Source organism: Calliphora vicina, chromosome 1 (assembly GCF_958450345.1).
Source record: "Calliphora vicina chromosome 1, idCalVici1.1, whole genome shotgun sequence".
NCBI lineage: Eukaryota > Metazoa > Arthropoda > Insecta > Diptera > Calliphoridae > Calliphora > Calliphora vicina.
This window is the reverse complement of record NC_088780.1, coordinates 8,879,433-8,899,472: the sequence shown is the minus strand read 5'-3', so window position 1 is coordinate 8,899,472 and position 20,040 is coordinate 8,879,433.

Genomic DNA, 20,040 nt, shown 5'->3' with positions numbered 1-20,040 from the left:
AAATTGGTTTTTAAAGAAAATTTTCCTTTTAAATTAATATTATTTAAAATAAAATGCAAAACAACATTTATGTAATCCCTCTTCAAAAAAGGGTTTTGTAATCTACTTATTATTGTTAAAAAAAAATATTTAAATGCCTCAATTTATGACCAGTGAAATAAAGTATTTGAAAAAGATCTATAATGTTGGCTGTTTTCTTTTCTACTTTTTTTCATTTTGCCCATTGTAATTAAGATTTTGTTGTTGTTTTAAATGAAACAGTCCCTTGCAGACTTTTACTTTATATAAAAATGGGAAACCCCAGGAGTTTAACAGAAGCTCAGTAGTAATTTTTTATATTAGTTTTTCACTTACACAACAACAATATTGAGTTTAAGCAGTGCTGACAGGAACAAAATCAATTATTTTTCCTTATTTACGTAGATATTATATGTTTTTGTTATTGTTGTTGTTGATGTTGATTTCTAATAACTATTTTTTTTAATTTCCACCTTTCCATTTTTTATGGTCCTTCCTGCCGCATGGCATCACACCACAAGCCACCTGTGCGTATGATTAATTGTTGTAGTTTATTGTTAGTAGGCGACTGATAGAGACGTTTAGCAATGAGATGAGGGTTCTACAGTCGAAGGGGTAGTTTGGTTTGGTTAATACTTAATAAAAGGGTCTTTGGAAATATAAGAGAGAAGGGATACAAAATAGGGGACTGTCAACTTAAATTACGTTTATAGTAATAACCACATTGTACGCATAAATAGCGAACGTACAGTGTGTAAAGAAATTAAAACAGGAGAAAAATGTGGCTTTTGTATCACAAACTTGGTTTTAGTATAAAAAACTTGTTTTTAGTGTAAAAAACTAGTTTTTAGTGTAAAAAACTTGTTTTTAGTATCAAAACGTGGTTTTAGTACAAAAACGTGGTTTTACTATCAAAAACGTGGTTTTAGTATCAAAAACGTGGTTTTAGATCTAAAAGTATGGTTTTAGTATTAAAAACATGGTTTTAGTATCAAAAACGTGGTTTTAGTACAAAAACGTGGTTTTAGTACAAAAACGTGGTTTTAGTACAAAAACGTGGTTTTAGTACAAAAACGTGGTTTTAGTACAAAAACGTGGTTTTAGTACAAAAACGTGGTTTTAGTACAAAAACGTGGTTTTAGTACAAAAACGTGGTTTTAGTACAAAAACGTGGTTTTAGTACAAAAACGTGGTTTTAGTACAAAAACGTGGTTTTAGTACAAAAACGTGGTTTTAGTACAAAAACGTGGTTTTAGTACAAAAACGTGGTTTTAGTACAAAAACGTGGTTTTAGTACAAAAACGTGGTTTTAGTACAAAAACGTGGTTTTAGTACAAAAACGTGGTTTTAGTACAAAAACGTGGTTTTAGTACAAAAACGTGGTTTTAGTACAAAAACGTGGTTTTAGTACAAAAACGTGGTTTTAGTACAAAAACGTGGTTTTAGTATCAAAAACGTGGTTTTAGTACTAAAAACTTGGTTTTAGTATCAAAAACGTGGTTTTAGTATCAACAACGTGGTTTTAGTATCAAAAACGTGGTTTTAGTATCAACAACGTGGTTTTAGTATCAAAAACGTGGTTTTAGTATCAACAACGTGGTTTTAGTATCAAAAACGTGGTTTTAGTATCAAAACGGTTTTAGTATCAAAATCGTGGTTTATAAAAACGTGGTTTTAGTATAAAAACGTGGTTTTAGTATAAAAACGTGTTTTTAGTATAAAAACGTGGTTTTAGTATAAAAACGTGGTTTTAGTATAAAAACGTGGTTTTAGTATAAAAACGTGGTTTTAGTATAAAAACGTGGTTTTAGTATAAAAACGTGGTTTTAGTATAAAAACGTGGTTTTAGTATAAAAACGTGGTTTTAGTATAAAAACGTGGTTTAAATATCAAAATCGTGGTTTTAGAATCAAAAACGTGGCTTTAGTACTAAAAATGGTTTTAGTATAAAAACGTGGTTTTAGTATAAAAACGTGGTTTTAGTATAAAAACGTGGTTTTAGTATAAAAACGTGGTTTTAGTATAAAAACGTGGTTTAAATATCAAAATCGTGGTTTTAGAATCAAAAACGTGGCTTTAGTACTAAAAATGGTTTTAGTATAAAAACGTGGTTTTAGTATAAAAACGTGGTTTTAGTATAAAAACGTGGTTTTAGTATAAAAACGTGGTTTTAGTATAAAAACGTGGTTTTAGTATAAAAACGTGGTTTTAGTATAAAAACGTGGTTTTAGTATAAAAACGTGGTTTTAGTATAAAAACGTGGTTTTAGTATAAAAACGTGGTTTTAGTATAAAAACGTGGTTTTAGTATAAAAACGTGGTTTTAGTATAAAAACGTGGTTTTAGTATAAAAACGTGGTTTTAGTATAAAAACGTGGTTTTAGTATAAAAACGTGGTTTTAGTATAAAAACGTGGTTTTAGTATAAAAACGTGGTTTTAGTATAAAAACGTGGTTTTAGTATAAAAACGTGGTTTTAGTATAAAAACGTGGTTTTAGTATAAAAACGTGGTTTTAGTATAAAAACGTGGTTTTAGTATAAAAACGTGGTTTTAGTATAAAAACGTGGTTTAAATATCAAAATCGTGGTTTTAGAATCAAAAACGTGGCTTTAGTACTAAAAATGGTTTTAGTATAAAAACGTGGTTTTAGTATAAAAACGTGGTTTTAGTATAAAAACGTGGTTTTAGTATAAAAACGTGGTTTTAGTATAAAAACGTGGTTTTAGTATAAAAACGTGGTTTTAGTATAAAAACGTGGTTTTAGTATAAAAACGTGGTTTTAGTATAAAAACGTGGTTTAAATATCAAAATCGTGGTTTTAGAATCAAAAACGTGGCTTTAGTACTAAAAATGGTTTTAGTATAAAAACGTGGTTTTAGTATAAATACGTGGTTTTAGTATAAAAACGTGGTTTTAGTATAAAAACGTGGTTTTAGTATAAAAACGTGGTTTTAGTATAAAAACGTGGTTTTAGTATAAAAACGTGGTTTTAGTATAAAAACGTGGTTTTAGTATAAAAACGTGGTTTTAGTATAAAAACGTGGTTTTAGTATAAAAACGTGGTTTTAGTATAAAAACGTGGTTTTAGTATAAAAACGTGGTTTTAGTATCAAAAACGTGGTTTTAGTATCAAAAACGTGGTTTTAGTATCAAAAACGTGGTTTTAGTATCATAAACGTGGTTTTAGTATCAAAAACGTGGTTTTAGTATCAAAAACGTGGTTTTAGTATCAAAAACGTGGTTTTAGTATCAAAAACGTGGTTTTAGTATCAAAAACGTGGTTTTAGTATCAAAACGGTTTTAGTATCAAAATCGTGGTTTTGGAATCAAAAACGTGGCTTTAGTACTAAAAATGGTTTTAGTACTATAAATGGATTTAGCACTTAAATGGTTTTAGTACAAAAAACATGGTTTAAGTACTAAAAACATGGTTTTAGTACAAAAAACATGGTTTTAGTACAAAAAACATGGATGTAGTACTAAAACCATGGTTTTAGTACTAAAAACTTGGTATTAGTATCCCTATGCTTGTGACTTCTATTGTGTTACTCACTTTAGTGTTGATGTATTAAAATTTATTAACGATGTTTTTTTTTTTGTTTGTTGACTCTTTCTCCTTCAATATTGATGTGCGTTTTTTTGTTGTTGCTGCTGCCTGCCGTCTATTGTTATAATTTATTTATTTGTTTGCCTTCACACATTTTTATGTGTGAAGACAGCAAAAAAAAACAAACAAAAAACGAGCAGCAAAAACCAAAACTCGCACATAAAACTTAAATAAATAAACTACACGTACAAAAGATATTTGTATGGAGTGTGTGGCAATAGAATGGTGTTGTATATTGATTATGAATTGTTAGAGGTTGCCAATTTGTGGCATATAAACGTTAAACATATTGAAATATTTATAGTCAAATAATAATTTATGTATATGTTTGTAGTATGTTTTTGCAGGGACCGTAACAATTATGACATTTATAATAAAAATCACAACATAATTGTTATTTTCTGAGTTTTATTTTTTTTGTCAGAAATAATTGTTATTTTCTGATTTTTATTTTTTTTGTCAGAAATAATTGTTATTTTTGATTTTTATTTTTTTTTGTCAGGAATATTTGTCAGACTTTGATTTTTATTTTTTTTGTCAGAAATAATTGTTATTTTTTGAGTTTTATTTTTTTTGTCAGGAATATTTGTCAGACTTTGATTTTTATTTTTATACCCTTCACCACGAGTGGCAAGGGTATATATAAGTTTGTCATTCCGTTTATAATTTCTACATTTTTCATTTGCGACCCCACAAGGTATATATATTCTGGATCGTTATAGATAGCGAAGTCGATATCGCCATGTCCGTCTATTGAAATCAACTGTATGTTGAAATCAACTTTCCGTAGCCCCCAAATAACTTACAAACATGATTGATACGTCAATATATCGGGAATTCTTCCGGCTCGGTTGCCATTTAAAATCGAGAAAATCGGCCCACAAATGGCTGAGATAACGGGACAACCTCGATTTTTGGCCTATTTTTGATCTATATCTGGATAACTAAGTCATTAATATAGGCACTTTTTTTTACCAAAAAATTTTTTTGGTAAAAAAAATTTATGACAAAAAAATTTTTTTGGAAAAAAAAAATTTATGACAAAAAAAAAATTGTTGTTAAAAAAAAAAAATTTATGACAAAAAAAATTTGTTGGTAAAAAAAAAATTTATGAACAAAAAAATTTTTTGTTAAAAAAAAATTCGGGTTAAAAAATATTTTTCCCGATTTTGACCCATTGTAGGTCAAAGCCTTATATACATACATCGTTGCAATGGACTTTGAAATATCTATCATTAGATATCCATAATGCCTATATTAATGACTTAGTTATCCAGATATAGATCAAAAATAGGCCAAAAATCGAGGTTGTCCCGTTATCTCAGCCATTTGTGGGGCGATTTTAAATGACAACCGAGCCGGAAGAATTCCCGATATATTGATGTATCAATCATGTTTGTAAGTTATTTGGGGGCTACGGAAAGTTGATTTCAACATACAGCCGAATAGACGGACAGACGGACATGGCGATATCGACTTCGCTATCTATAACGATCCAGAATATATATACTTTGTGGGGTCGCAAATGAAAAATGTAGAAATTACAAACGGAATGAGAAACTTATACCCATGCCACTCACAGTGAAGGGTATAAAAATAAAAATCAAAGTCTGACAAATATATCTGACAAAAAAATAAAAAAATAAAAATTATTTCTGACAAAAAAAATAAAAATCAAAGTCTGACAAATATTCCTGACAAAAAAAATAAAACTCAAAGTCCGACAAATATTCCTGACAAAAAAAAATAAAAATCAAAAATAACAATTATTTCTGACAAAAAAAATAAAAATCAAGAATTTAAAAAGCATGTTATTTTATGAAATTATAGTTGAAAACAATCAAAATGGTATGCTTGACTTGACTCTCCGATATTATCCTATGATGGCTTTTTTCCTTAGAAATTTCAAGAATAATTATTATTTTCGGTCCCTGTGTTTTTGCTCTTTTTTTATTGATTAATTTTGATATTAAAAATTTTTTTAAAGAAAACTCTTGCTCTGGTTTTTTGCAAGGAATTTAAGAAAATTATTTTATATAGGTTTTAGTTAAGGACATTTTTCACTAAAACATTTAATGTCATCAATTTATATAGAAAAATAAATTGATGATTGATAGTGTTATTAATATGAACAAATATGTATTTAGAATATCTAAAGCAAATATTATTTTAAAGTGACTTTTGTGGAAAATTTTGTAATTATTAACTAAATTGTCACATTTTATATAATTTATATAAATAAAATTAATTAGTTTATTTTATTTATTAGATAAAATGACAAAAAATTATGCAAATAATTAAAATATTGCCTGCCTTTAGGCTTTAGGAAAATTAAACATAATCTAGCACCTGCTATAAAAAAAGTAATCAAATTATTTAGCACCAATTAGTTATAAATAAATATCTATCTAAATAGAAATATAATAACAAAACATTAATAAACATATACAATGAATATTTTATTTCACAACATGCATAAAAATAATTGTAATATTTCAATAAAACATTTCCAAATAACTCAATTTCAGTAGCAATTTGGATTATAATTTTAATAAAGTCTTCATTAATATTTATAGACCTTGTCACATGATACAATAAATGTAGAAGGTAGAATCACTAGGGGGAGTTTTCAATATTTACCCCTATAACGTCAAACTTTGATTTCGATTTTTTTTTTAAATATTTTTTCATATTTTCTTTTGTTTGACGTTACAAGAATTGTATAATTGAGAATTTATTTTCTACTGAGTGTACCTTATATTGTTGTGTCATGGACCTTGGCAAAATAAACATGAAATTCAAAACAAGTATCATTTTATAAGAGCTCTAAGAAAAAATTAATAATAATTTCTCTTTAAAAATAAATTTAAAGGCTTATTTTTGTTTCAGTTTTTCTACATCAATCTGTGAATATTTTGTATCTTTTAGTAACCTAAGGAAAAGAAATTGTTGCAAAAAGAGAATCCAGTATGTACGTTTACACTAATCCGGCTAATCTATTAGGAAGTAATAACAAAAATACAAAAAAAAACTTTCTTTTCTTAAAATTTTTATTACAACTTTCAAAAGAAAAGTCACAAAATTTATTTGTTTCTTTTTTTTTTGAAATGAAACAGCAAAAAAAAAACAATTCTCCAAAATAGAAACTTAAACAATAGCAGGAGAAAATACAGCAGCAACAAAAGAATTATAATGCCTTTAAAAAACAATGAATGAATGAATGTGTCCCAACAGAACAGAAATTTAAGGAAGTCTAAACAACAACACAAAACATACATACATAGTTGTTGTTGAAATTGTATACAAAATACAAAATGTTAAATTAATGAATGAATGACTGACTGACTGTTGTTTGACTGAATATGTAGATGGCTGGCTGAGTTTTCTTAGGAAAATGAAAATAAAGATTACAAAAGAAGTAGAAACAAAATTGAAATCAACACACAGGAATGGTAACCAAAACCCAACAAAAAAAAAATAAACAAAAGACAATGAATGACAAAATGTAACAAAATAAATAAAATGAAACAAAACAAAACTTTTTACGCACATTAAACACTATGGGTTGCTGCCAGCCCATAGGAGTGTGAGAAGTGTTGGGAATATGAAAAGTTTAGGGAAATTGTAGCACCCTAAAAGAGGTTTAGATTTTGTTTAAAATTTGTTTTTAGAACAAACTGAAATCAAGTACTTAACAAAGAGTTAAATTTTCATTTATAGTAAATTTTGCCCATATTTACTTTATACACGCAAAGAAAAAATATAGTTGGGCATGGTTACTGTAACCATTTCAATATTGTTACAAGTTTTTTAACTATATTATAGTCACAGTAACCATTTACATGATTGTGGTAACCATAATATGGTTAGTTTATGATTCACATGATTGTATCAACCATATATATGGTTACAGTAAACAAATATATGTTTGTGACAACCATTCATATGATGAAGGACTTATCATATTATGTTGCTCTCGGCTTAAGGCTTATCATAATCTGAGAACAACATATGATAAAATTATTCATCATAAATATGGTTGCCACAAACATATATTTGTTTACTGTAACCATATATATGGTTGATAGAATCATGTGAATCGTAAATTAACCATATTATGGTTACCACAATCATGTAAATGGTTACTGTGACAATAATATTGTTAAAAATCCTGTAACACTATTTAAATGGTTACAGTAACCATGCCCAATTATATTTTTTCTCTGCGTGTACTCTGTATGGCTATTACAACCGGAGGTCGGTTTGAGCTTGAAGCTAAATAGAACGCCAGCTGTTCCTGTCTTCTGCATGTTGATGTTATCATTCCAATGGAGATTGGTCCGCCCTTGCCTGCGTTGGGCATTCAGGTTTAGAGCTGGAGCATCATTATCCATTCGCCAAACGTGTCTGAGCCTGCGCATTCGTTGGACTTTAATGTGCTTGACTACATCGACGTTGGCGTATAGCTCTTATAGCTCATGGTTCATTCGAAATCCATTATCAATAGGGATCTTACGGAGCAATTTCCTTTCAAACCCTGTCAACAATGACTCGTCTGATATATGTATTCATTGTACATCTTTCAGCACCATAGAGCAGCTCAGGTATGATGAGCGATTTGTACAGTGTGATCATCTTCCTTGGAGAGAGGACTTTACTTCTCAATTGTCTACTAAGCCCAAAGTAACATCTATTGGCAAGAGTTATTCTCCGCTTGATTTCTAGATTCGTGTCTGTTAGTAACACTGGCACCTAAATAAACGAAGTCTTTACGAACCTCAAAGTTGTAATCTCCGGAAGTTTCAAGCTGTTCGATATGCTGCGACGTTCTACTACTCGAAATAAAGTACTTCGTTTTAGTTTCGTTCTCTCGAGTTCTGAAAAGGTTCTGCTTACCGTCGTCAGCATATCCAAGCAGCATGGTACTTTTGCAATATCTTCTCCATTAGCAAATTGAAGAAATCACACGATAAGGCATTGCCTTTCCTAAAATCTATCATGGTTTTAAAGGGTCGCACAGAGGGTTGAAATGTACCAAAATTGGCGATTAATTCAAAAGCTGAACTTTATCTGTTTCAGTCATGTTTTGGTATTGGGTTAAAGTGCATTAAATAATACATCACAAACTGCTAAAATTACAGTTGTGAGTAACTTACTTTATTGGCAGTGAGTGGTCAAAGTCAAATAATTTTTACAAATTTTGCGTGCTGTGGTTAAAATTGAAAATTGTGATATTTCGAGAGCTTATATTTTTTGTTAAATCTGTTAAAAGTAGAAATATTAAAATGGAACCATCAACTTCAGGTATTTGAGAACATAAATAAATAATTTTTGTTTAGATAAATGTTTTGAAAATATTTTTTAAGATTTTTTTTAAAGTTCTCCATTGTTGGGGTTTTTTCGATATATAGATTGACTTTAAAAAAAATCAAGGCGAGATCGGGTAAATTCCATTAAATGCTCTTAAAATATGAACTTTCAGCTGCTATATACAGAAAAAAAATCGTGCGGGTTTATTGAGGTTTTTTACTTATTTAAGTTATATTGAAAAAACTCCTCTTGCTAAAAAACATATTCTGATACAAAATAGGTTAAAACATTTTTTTCTTACATTTTTTTTAAAGTTGTGTTTTTATGTATTTATGATTGTTCATTACAAAAATTTATAATATTGTCTTTTGTGGCTTTTTTTAAAAAAAATTTGTACATTTATAAAATTTTGTGAAAAACAAAAATTAGATTTTAAATTAAATTTATGCTAATGTAAATACATATAATAAATTTATGTTTTGAATTTTTTAATAGCATATTAAGTATGCTTTTATTTCCAATTTAATTCATTAATTTATCGCTTTCCATTCCAAAGTTACAGCATAAATTGTGAACTAAGGTCTTTTTTTTCCAAAAAATGGGTTAAAATTTTTTTTTTAATTTTTTTTATTTTAAATGCCGGGCTATAGCTGTTTGTATCTCAATATAGTCAGGCGGCGGTATGTCGACGCCGTCGTCTTTTATTAACATTTCAGGTGCGGAATTTTCTTTTGGGGATTGTTGACTTATTCGCCAGCCAATAGCTTGTAAAAATGCTCTTTCCACAGCCTTAGTGTTCCTTGGCTTCCGTTACTACTTTCCTATTGCCATCTATACAGAAAGACGCTCCGCATTTAAATCCTTCAGTCTGACGCCTTATTTTTTGAAAGAATTTCCGGGTTTTATTCCTGTCGTTGTCCATCTCAAGTTCTTCATACTCACGCCTTTTCTGTTCTTTTTTTTCGTTTGAACAGGCAACGCACATCCTTTCTCTTCACCCTATACAGCTTTTCATTTTGACTTGCGTAGCAGCTGGCTGGAGGGCTGCTCGGTATGTGTAATTTTTTCTCTGCAGTTGTATCGGATGTGTTATTTATAATGAAAACTAAATTTACCGAATGTAGGCTCACAGACGTTCTCCTGCCATTGAAATAGCCAAGGAGTATTTTAATGTCGTATTTCGGGCAATCATAAAAACTGTCTTTAACCGCCTCGTCTTTCTCTTCGGTCGATGCGTGTGCCCAAAAAATCGCAACCGAACTCGTGCTTTTCTACATGTCAGCTATAGAATACATCACAGGTGGCCTTTTTGGAGCATCCTTGTCCTGGATAGCAGTGATGTCAGCATTATATTTTTCGAGGACATTTTGCAAGTTGGATGGCAGTACCGTGCCTGTAAAGGGTTCGAATATTTCATGTGCATATCCTTAAATCGTGGTCCTTTATTTGTTTGCTGGGTTCGTCGTCAAAGGCACGGTACAAAACGAACGCACAACTTCAGGAAGCATAGCGGAAAACAGCCGCCTCTCAACTTAGCCGAAAACCAACGAGCGATGATTGCCGTTATTAGGGATTACCATGCGGAGGCCGCCACTGTTTTTGCAGTGGTGATGTCATCACAAGTGATCGCAATGTGAGTCGACTGTCAACAGGGATAATGTACGATTTTACCAAATTAAAACAATCGCAATGTTGCCCTGTGAGAATTTTTTTATTTATTGTAAATTTTCCCCAAATTTGCTATTTCTATTAAATTTCCTCCAAATTTGATATTTCTAGTGAATTTTTCAAAATTTTCTATTTTATGAAATTTTCTCCAAATTGGATATTTTAAAATTTTTTTCCAAAATTGATATTTTTAAAATTGTTTCCAAAATTGCTTTTTAGTAAATTTTTCAAAATTAGCTATTTAAAATTTTTTTTAAAAATTTGCTATTTTAGGAAATAGCAAATTTGCTATTTTTATAAAAATCTTCCCTAATTTTGATATTTTAATGAAATTTTCTTAAAATTTTGCTTATTCCATTAAATTTTTTACAAATTTGCTATTTAGAGTAAATTTCTCCAAAGTTTCTATTTATAGAAAATTTCCCCAAAATTAGCTATTTCTAAAAATGATCTTTTAATTTGCTATTAATAATAAATTTTTCCTAAATTTAAAAATTTGCTATTTATGAAATTTTGCCCAAATTGGATATTTTTAGTAAATTTTTTAAAAAATTGATAATTTTATTGAATTTTCTCCAAATTGGATATTTTTAGAAATTTTATTGCCAAATATTGCCATTTTTTGAAATTTTTTAAAAATTTGTTATTTTTAGTAATTTTTTCAAAATTTACTATTTTAGAAAATTGCAAATTTGATATTTGAATTTAGTATTTTTATGAAATCTTCCCTAATTTTGACATTTTAATGAAATTTTCTTAAAATTTTGCTATTTCCATTAAATTTGTTACAAATTTGCTATTTATAGGAAATTTCTTCCAAATTCGCTTCCCAGAAATTTGCTATTTATAGTAAATTTCCCCCAAATTTGCTATTTCTAGAAAATGTTCTTTTAATATGCTATTAATAATAAATTGTTCGTAAATTTAAAAATTTTATGAAATTTTCCTCAAATTGGATATTTTTAGTGAATTTTTCAAAATTTGCCATTTTATGAAATTTTCTCCAAATTGGATATTTTTAGAAATTTTTTCCAAAATTGCTATTTTTAGAAATTTTTTAAAAATTATTAGTAAATTTTTAAAAATTTGCTATTTAAATTTTCTTTTAAAAATTTGCTATTTAAATTTTTTTCCAAAATTTGCTATTTCAGGAAATAGCAAATTTGCTATTTTTATGAAATCTTCCCTAATTTTGATATTTTAATGAAATTCTTTTAAAAGTTTTGCTAATTCCATTAAATTTTTTTACAAATTTGCTATTTATAGGAAATTTCCCCCAAATTTGCTATTTCTAAAAAATGTTCTTTTAATTTGCTATTAATAATAAATTTTTCCTAAATCTTATATTTTTAGCGAATTTCCCGAAATTTGTTATTTTTAAGAAATTTTTCCCAAATTTTATATTTTATATTTATAGTAAATTTTATGTAAAACTGCTATTTTTTAAAATTCCCTAAATTTTTCCCAAATTTGATATTTTACTGTAAAACTATAGTATAGTATGATCCCCAAATTTTCTATCTATAGTAAATTTTATTCTAAACTTGACATGTCTAGTGAACTTTCCATAGATTCAGCATCACCAACTAAAAATAATGAAACAAATAATATAGTTGTATGGCTTGATGTGAATTCTTTGAATAGTTTTGTGTCTTTTTTTCATTTTGGCATTGTTATGGCTGGATTAGTGTACAATAGAAAGTAGGAAATAGGAAACTTATACTCATCATTATTTTATAATATAAAATGCATAAAAGCTGTATGAATTGATATTGAAAAATATAGAGCTGTACTGGTTTCTCACAATTAATATGAGATTTAATAATAATAATAATATTAATTACTAAAATCTAAAAAAATAAACCAATAAAAATGTAGATGTAATTATTCAAGAAATCTATAAATTTTTAATGATTTATTATTATTGTTAGTTTAAACACGTAGATATGCATCTAGAGAATTAGATACAACAAAACTTTAACTGTCGTACACAAGTTTGTTTTGAGCATAGCATTTAATTGGAAATGAAAATAAGTGTAAGACAGTTTTTTGATTGTCTTAAGTATTATAGTGATTTAGGGTTAAAAATCATTAAAATAGGAAGAAGGTTATAAATTATATTTCTGAATATTTTTAAGATAATTATTATGTCTATCGTTATGTTAAAATATTTGAAAGGAACAATTTGATTAATTACAAGCTGTATGACAGGTGACAAATGTTAAAATCTTAATTTCTTATTTCATTTGTTTTGTTTGATTTTGGATTTTGTTAAAGTTCTTACTCTATGTATTATATTTTAATTAAGCTGTTTTAAATGATTTTGCATTACAAAATATTAATTGAAATTTGTTAGGCTAATGAAAGCTAGATAAAATAGAATAATTTTGTTTTAAAAGGATTTCCTAAAAAGAGCTGTAAGTAATTTCAAAATAAGTTTGCTTAGTGCAATAGAAATTATACTATTTCTATTAATATTATTTCTTGTTTTTAACATTGCTCTAATTTTTTTTGCACCCTGTCACCACAATTCGAATTACTTATGATAAAATACTTATCATTCACAATTAAATTCTCAAATAACAATTAAACAGACATTTCTTAAGAAATAAATGAGAATAACCATTTAATTTCTTTGATGTATGTATATGTTAATATTATAAATATTTATTATTTAAACTACTGAATCTATAAACTTTTAGCATTTGGAAATACATATAAAGTACTTTAATTTAAAACATTGAATAATACAAATATAACACTGGAAGTATTAGTTTTATAACTATTAAGCAATTTCTCATACAATTACAGAAAATGTTTCTCTCATTTTGTATTTTTAAAAATTTTCTTTTTCCAGTTCATAGGAAATTTTCTTGAATTAGTCAAGTTTTCCTAAATTTGTTATTTATAGTAAATTTCCCGTTAGTTTCATATTTCTGGTAAATTTCCCAAAAATGTACTATTTTAGGAAATTTTTCCAAAATAAGCTATTTGTAGTAAATTTCTCATAAATTTACTATTTATTGTAAATTTCCTCAAAATTTGCTATTTATATTGTTACGAAATTATACTTGAATTCAAATATAACGATTTTAACGGCTGATTTAAAAGTAGCATAATGCTTTCAAATAGCAGTGATGTAATAGCAAACTGTAACAAATCTATAGCCCACAGATATGTTACAGTTTGCTATTTGAAAGCATTATGCTACTTTTAAATCAGCCGTTAAAATCGTTATATTTGAATTCAAGTATTAACATTGAATAAAAGCTTTCAGTTGACCATTGATCGTAAGTATGGCAACGCTGTTTGCTTCGACCGTATATTCGAATTCGAATATTCAGTTAAAGAACATTGTAGAAAGTACACCACAGATGACGTATGTATTAGAAAGCTCTAAAATATACGAGCTTTGACAGTTAAAGAACAATGTAGAGTTCAGATGGCAGTGTTATAAATAGTGACAGTCGTGAGTGAGTTTATCAGAGACGCTATTCGAATAAACATCAACTGAGTGCCTTAAAGTGTGCTGTATTTTCAGGTGAATTCGTGTACATTATAAAGTGTATCTGTATTTCTGCGAATTTATAAACGTATATAAAAAACATTGAGTGACTATTTAATTCTGTTGTTGTTGTACATTTTAAATAAATAAAGAGTTGTTACAATTTTTAAACTATTAAACGGCTTTTATTTGCAATCAAAATTATCCGGTTTATTTAAAGGAAATAAACCAGCATTTTAAATTGGTTAAAACGTAACAATATTAAATTTTCTCTATACTGGCAATTTATTGGAAATTTACCCTAAATTTGTTATTCTTAGTAAATCTGTAACCAATTTTCAATCTTTGGTAAATTTCCCCTAAATTTTCTATTTTTAGAAAATGTTGCAAAATTTTCTATTGTAGAAAATTTTCAATTTCTACTAAATTTGTTATTTCTAGTAAATTTTTCCCCAAATCTAATATTTATAGATAACTAGCTAAAACCGGGTGTGCTTCGATAATGAAATAAAAAGTTTAGATTTAAAAAAAAATATATATTTAGAAATAACTGCTTTCTGTATATGGTAGGTGACTCACCCACGATCCCTCAAATTTTTGGTTAAACCACATGTGATAATAAATTGAATCTTGTACAGTTTGAAGACTTTCACAATAATAGTACTCCAGATATTCGAAAATAACTATTTACTTTGTACGATAGGTGCCACGCCCACTAATCTAATCCATACCATTTTCAGCCAAATGATAAGAGCAATTATAGTTCTCGTGATATTTAGAAATAACTATTTACTTTGTATATTCGAAAATAACTATTTACTTTGTATGATAGATACCATGCCCACTAATAAAATCACGCAGTGATAAGAAATTGATTCAAGCAAAGTTTAAATAATTTTACGATTATAGTTCTTTTGATATTCGAAATAAACAATTTACATTGCATGGTAGGTGCCACGCCCACTAATATATTCACTCAAACTATGTAGAAGAATAAGAGTGATATTCGGGAAAAATTTTAAGACTTCCAGAATGATGGTTCTACAAATATTCGAAAATAACTTTGAATATTTGTAGAACCATCAATAAATTCGAAATTTACTTTGTATGGGAGCTGCCACACCCCCTGTTCCGATCTGTCCACTTTTCAAATCATGCCAATTTTTTGCCAAGCTGCGCACAATGGTGCCATAGTAGAGACCATTATAACTATTTATTTTGTATGGAAGGTGCCACGCCCACTTGAAATTTAAAAAGTCGCATATTCTTCCTTTGAGAATAAACAAACAAAAAAAATTAAAAAAAATACAACATTTTTTAACAGCCTAGCCCACGATGTCGAAAGAAAACGGATTCAATGATTCCAACAAATTTATATGATTACTATTAGAAAGAATTTTAAATTTTTCAATTTACTTTTCTTTCGACATCGTGGGCCAGACCATGATACAATAATTGTAGAAGGTAGAATCACTAGAAAGAGTTTTCAATATTTATCCCTATAACGTCAAACTTTGATTTTGATTTTTTCCATAATTTTTATACCCTACACCACCATAGTGGGGAGGGTATAAAGCGTTTGTGCAGATGTTTGTAACGCCCAAAAATATTAGTCTAACACCCACCTTAAAGTATGCCGATCGACTTAGAATCACTTTCTGAGTCGATTAAACGATGTCCGTCCGTCTGGCTGGCTGGTCGGCTGGCTGTCCATGTAAACTTTGTGCGCAGAGTACAGGTTGCAATTATGAAGATATTTCGATCAAATTTGGTACATATTATTTTTTCGGCGCAAGGACCAAGCTGGCTGAAATCGGACTGGCTGAAATCGGTCCATTGTTTCACCTAGCCCCCATACAAATGTCCTCCCGAAATTGGACTTTATCGATCGTAAATGTTTAATTTATATATGTATCGACACAAATTCCGCTCCAAATAAGTTTTATATATACAAAATTCATGTCACCAAAGTTTGTTACGATCGGTCCATAATTAGTAATAGCTCCCATATAGACCCGCTTCCGAAAATCACTTTAACGTGCATAAATCGCTTAAAAATGTTGGTATACTCACAAAATTCAACACAGTAAACTTTCATAGAGATATAAATCACACGACCTAATTTCATGGTGATCGGTCCATAATTGGTCATAGCCCCAATATAAGGCCAACTTCCGAAAATCACTCAAAAATATAATTTATATTGAAATTTTAAAAGAAAAATGTTTTTACTCTTTTACTTAGTGTAGGGTATTATAAGGTCGGGCTTGACCGACCATACTTTCTTACTTGTTTATATTTTCTTTTGTTTAACGTTACAAGAATTCTATAATTGAGAATTTATTATCTCCTGAGTCTACCTTATTGTTGTATCATGGTCCAGACTGTAAATTTTTTTTTCAAATTCAAAAACTTTTTAACTTTTTAACTTAAAAATTGTATATCTTACAAAATTATTACTTTGATATATATCCCAATTGTATCCCACAAAGACTTAAACTTTCTTTAGATCAAAAACAAATTTAAAAAACGGCCCATTTTGAAAAAAGTAAAAAACAATAGATTTTAGAAAAAAAAAAATTCAAAAATGTTTTATTTTTTTTTAATTTTTTTTTCGAACAAATTTTTTTAGAACCCATTTAAAAAAATTTTGCTAACTTGAGCTCTGCGGCTCCTTAAATAGCTATATAAACTATTTGGGACAGATTTTTCTAAGAACAATAGCTAATAAGTTACATGTCAAATTTTGTCCCCCTCTAACTCGGAGAATTCTTGACCGATCTTGTTGACAAATTGTGTTTGAATTACTATCCAATAAGACTAACCTTGTTGTTTCAAAAGTTTGTTCACTTGACATGAATTCCCCCATATTTTTCCCAAATTGTCAATGTATAGTAAATTTTCTCTGAAATTTGCTTAGTATAGTAAATTTACCACGGATTTACTATTCATAGTAAATTTACCACGTAATAATTATATATGGTAAACATACCACAGAGTCTATGTATAGTAAATTTACCACAGATTTACTATTCATAGTAAATTTAACACGAATTTTCTATGCATAGTAAATATACCATTGAGTTTCTAAGAATAGAAAATTTACCACGCATTTACTATATTTAATAAAGCTACCACTAATTTACTATTCAATGTAAATTTACCACGAATTTTCTATGCATAGTAAATATACCACTGAGTTTCTATGAATAGTAAATTTACCACGCATTTACTATATACAGTAAAGCTACCACTGTTTTTTTACCACGGATTTACTACTCATAGTAAGTTTACCAATGATTTACTATATATAGTAAATTCATTACTGATTTACTTACTAGACAGAGTAAATCTAATACATATTTACTATTCACAGTAAATTTACCACGGTTTTTCCATTTCTTAAGTTTTCGCTTTTGAAAATAGAAAATTTAAAATTTCCCATGGTTTTAGTAAAAAACCTAATTTAATATAAAAACTTGAGTTTATTAGAACAACGTGATTTTAGTAAAAAAAAAACCATAGAACTTATCTTCTGGTTTTTTCTTATTGTAAATGCAAAATAAATTTTCAAATCTAAATTAACATTTTAATTAAACTTCATGTACTCTGTTTACATGAGCGTCTAAATTAATAACAAATTTTGTGGCTAAAATTAATACACATTTAAGTGTTCACGTTTTAAGACTCCTGATAAAGTTATGAACTCACGCTATATATAGCCTTACAACCCAACATCAGGTTCTTTATCGGGTTTAATGTCAATATTCTATTTGTTTTTCACCTTCTTTTTGTGTGTGAGTGTGTGATTAAATTTAATTTCTTGTTTCTAGGATTTGTTGTTTTTTGCAATTATTTCAAAGATAAACTTTAAGGGTAAAAAAGGTGGCCGGAAAAAAAACAAGAAAATCTCTATAAAAAACAAACAACAAACAGCAGCAAAGAATACATTGAAACAATCATTTGAAACAATCTCATGATTTTGTGATTAAAATAATCGACCATAGATTTTTTTATTACGCACAAAACACACCAGAAACGGTGATAAAAAAGGTAAGAGTCGTTAAAATACAGTGTATTTTATATACTTAGTCGTTGTAGATTTACAAGATGAAGTCTATATAAACTTGAATGCCGGGTTTAAGGTATAAAATTCTTAAAATGCAAACACACACTTAGTTGCTGGCAATTGCCAGCTTCATATTAATTTGTGTAAGTAGCTCGGTAGTGGTGGTGCTGGTGATGAGGGTGGCGATGTTGGTTGAAAACGTTAATGACAAACTTGTCAAAACATTTGTTTAAACAGATGCCACACTCTGGTCTTAAACGCCTTACAAACACTTTGCCACATTTTGCCTTCTCAGTCTGCCATGACAAAAAGAGGCCAGCACCAACAACGGAATAAAAATGACAACACCAGTGGATTAAATATCCTTGAATCCTTTTTTCCGCCTTGTTTTTTTTTTGTTTGTTTGTCTCAAACTGAAACAATACGTATAGTGAATGAAATGTGGCACAACCATCAAAGTACTTGTAGATGGTGGAGAAAAAGCTAGAAATTAAAAAAAACCTCAACAACAATGAGCTTGTGGTTTAAGCAAACAAACTTAAAGAAGAATTTTAACAAAATTAAGCAGATAATTCAACGATTTTGTCATTTTCCTCTAAAGCCAAAAACAAAACAAAAACAAAAACACTCGCACTCATCAGACCTACATACATACATACACTTTAGCACACATAAATGCTCCCAACAACAACAGCCAGGGAATAAAACAATGTAGAGCGAGAAGAAACAGGATGAATGAATAGATGAATGGATGAATGAATGAGAGTAAGTGTGACTGTAAATGTTCCGTTATCTTAACAAATGACAACAACAACAAAAACAATGATGATGATGATGATAATGTTGATGGTTTGTTTAATTGCGTTAGAGAGTGAGTGAGTGTAAAATTATTTTCTTCTTTCTATAGCATATTTTAAGGCGTCTGTTAAAAAGCGCACAGCACATTTCATGTTCACTACAATGTCCTTTGTAAAAGTGTGTTTGTGTGTATTTTTTCGCGAGCATTGTTTTAATTAAAACCACGAATGAAAACACCCAACATTTTAATACAACAATTATTTGTTGTTGGTCCTTTTTTTTGGGGTTTATCACATTTATTGTTATTTATATCATCACTAATTAAAATAAAATTTTTAAGAATTTAATCACTAGAGTTTAACTTTAATTTCATAAATCCATTTATGGATCAATGATTTTATTTACATAAATTATGACCACACACACAAAAAAAAAAAATAAAAATATGTTTTTATAGATTATCAACAGAAATACTACATAAAAATGTGAAATATGTTACACGAGTATTATAACTTTGTTTTTAATTTGAAATTGTAAATCATAGAAATGTATTAAAATTTTAATAAAGGCTATAGCAATCAGAGACTTAATGGTAAATTTAAATTAAATATTAATTTATTTAAGTCTCTAAATGTATTCCAGGAAAATTGTGGCAAAAGTTTATTATAGAAAAACTTGCAAACAACATGGGGATAATATTTATATTTATTTATTCTTTTTTTAATTTTGACGTGGGCTGGATTTAATCAGACAGACAAACGTTTTAGGCTGCCACAAAAACGGTAATACCAATTTGTCTGGGTACAAAAATTAATGGAAAACATGAAGAAATCTAATAAATTTCCAAGACATTCTTTATTTATTTACTTTTACTAAAGAATGACTGCCTGACATCTCTTTTGACATTAAGAAATCATGAATATTACACAAAAAAACTTGCGTTCATCAGCCATGTTTGACCTTCAATCTTGTTTAATTAAGTGCATACATGGATTTTTACAGACGAATTAATTTAACCTAATTTTTTCTCTGTAAGTTATTGTTTGATTTAACTTAATTTCCACA